At 34.8% G+C, this 1,979-nt stretch overlaps 1 long non-coding RNA gene across 2 annotated transcripts; it reads left to right on the top strand.

Moving 5' to 3' along the window:
- Positions 1–568: 568 nt before the first annotated feature.
- Positions 569–1,670, top strand: LOC132029437 (uncharacterized). Of its 2 annotated transcripts, XR_009407808.1 has the most exons (5): positions 621–696; positions 821–890; positions 1,209–1,347; positions 1,430–1,534; positions 1,610–1,670. It is a non-coding gene; the product is annotated as an uncharacterized LOC132029437 (long non-coding RNA). The 2 variants fall into 2 exon arrangements; XR_009407807.1 differs by lacking the exon at positions 821–890 and having other exon boundaries at positions 569–696.
- Positions 1,671–1,979: the final 309 nt, after the last annotated feature.

The raw sequence follows: 1,979 nt of genomic DNA, 5'->3' as shown, positions 1-1,979 counted from the left end.
ATTTCCGATAGTTCGATGGTATAAATGAGCCAAACTATTGACGAGTGGCATAAATGAGTCATTTCTGATAGTTCGATGGCATATTTGAACTTTTTCCGTAATAATAATAATACGATTATAGAGTTCACGATTTTCTAAAATCGCTCAAAAGCTTTTCAAAAGGTGTATTCAATCAAGATTTTGATTGGGTTTAAGAAGTTATCCTGGAAAGATATTTTTGTGATCGGGGGATAACCAAATCTTCTTTTATTTGAAGTGGGCAGTTGCAACTACCCTAGTTCGTGTTCGGTCTTTTACCCTCTTTTCTTTTTAAAATGAAAGAATTTTTATTTTTAACGATTTAAAGGTACACATCCCTTTTTTCAGCCCACTATAAAAATAAAATAAAAAGGAAAATTTACTTGTCATAACTACCTCTAAGACCTGTTTATGAATAACAACTATCTTTAATTTTATTTATTTTTCGTAGCTAAAATATGTTCCTAAATTACACATCGTAACTAGTCTAATGGCATACGGTTACTTGGAGAAGCCAAGCGAAATACACGCTCCATATCCCATTATCCCCGTCTTCCGTTTTTAAATAATTTTCTCTCCCATCTTCACTAATCGTTACCGCAATACTCGCCGTTTCCTCTCTCATCAATATTTACACGATTAGCTCTACCTTAATTGTGTATCCCCACAAATATATAGGTAAATGATTTTGGGTGGTTTATAGATTGATCTATACGTGTATTTACTTAAATCTTCTTCAATTTCATTAATTATACATCCGCCATTCATACAATTTCATTGATTACAAGTTCGCCATTGTTAGGATTTTTGGAAGAAACTTCATTTATAGATTTTAATGGATGGAGGAAAAACTCCAATCAGGGTTACTCGAGGTACACACAATTTATTCGATGAGCCTAGTTTCTCTTTAGGAATTACTCAACAACAAGATATAATTGCAGGCTCCACTGCAAATATTGTTGCTGAGAGGCGTAGTAAGATGATACAACATTTCAGTATTTAGATGTATATATCATCTTATGTCTTCTGTAATGACTGAATTTTATCTACATCGAATATCATTTTTGTATGTGTATTTCTTTGTTGTGTGTATGTATTTACATCAAGTAGTTAACTGTATTCATATATTTCATCTTTTGATTTAGCTGTATTTTGATTATTTGTTTTCTTAAACCTTTTTTAAAATCAAGGGTGTTGCAACCATGTGATCTGGTGAGATGCCAGATATAGGAGTGACCTATGGCAATGAGAGCGTAGGATACACTAAAGGCTTCAACTGAAGAGATTCAAGATGGAGGTGATATCTCCGCAGAACATAGGCAATCAGAGGTACTTTCAATGAAATATTAAATTGTATTAAAAACCTTTTATAGAGTATAATTATGTATGTGCATTCAATTATTTTTTGTAGAAGGTCGGAGTTCAGCACCCTGCTGATACAACTATCAATGTGCCTGATGTTGTATATGAGGCTACAACTGGCATACAAAAGGATGAAGATGTCAACTCCATAGAGGTATATTAGTTTTCCTTTAAATTTAACACTCTACAAGAGACGTTCATATGTAATGAAGTCTCATATTCTATTTAGGGAATGGTAGCAAAGGTTCTATCAGAGATACCTCTCGCAGTAGAGTTTCCACAAGATGTTGTTGAAAAAGAAGTGGGGGACCGCGTCGGTTATTCAAATATAAAGACGCCACCCAAACCCAACGAAAATGTGCAACCCCTATTTGAGTTTTTATTGCCTGACGAGATGCTACCAAGCCAAATTGGTGAAACAAGAATCATCGTGCATCCATCTGTTGCTCGAGCAAGGAAACCTAGTAAACACCAAATATCTCCCTTCATGACCAATTACTGCTCAACAGGTACTTCTAGTGTATCACATGGGCCGTGTATGTTTAAAAAGAAGCATCCCTTTGTAGAAGATCCCATCAATGTGCCGCGTGATACATCCC

This window comes from Lycium ferocissimum, chromosome 9 (genome assembly GCF_029784015.1).
Source record: "Lycium ferocissimum isolate CSIRO_LF1 chromosome 9, AGI_CSIRO_Lferr_CH_V1, whole genome shotgun sequence".
NCBI lineage: Eukaryota > Viridiplantae > Streptophyta > Magnoliopsida > Solanales > Solanaceae > Lycium > Lycium ferocissimum.
This window is presented reverse-complemented; position numbering and strand designations above follow the sequence as displayed.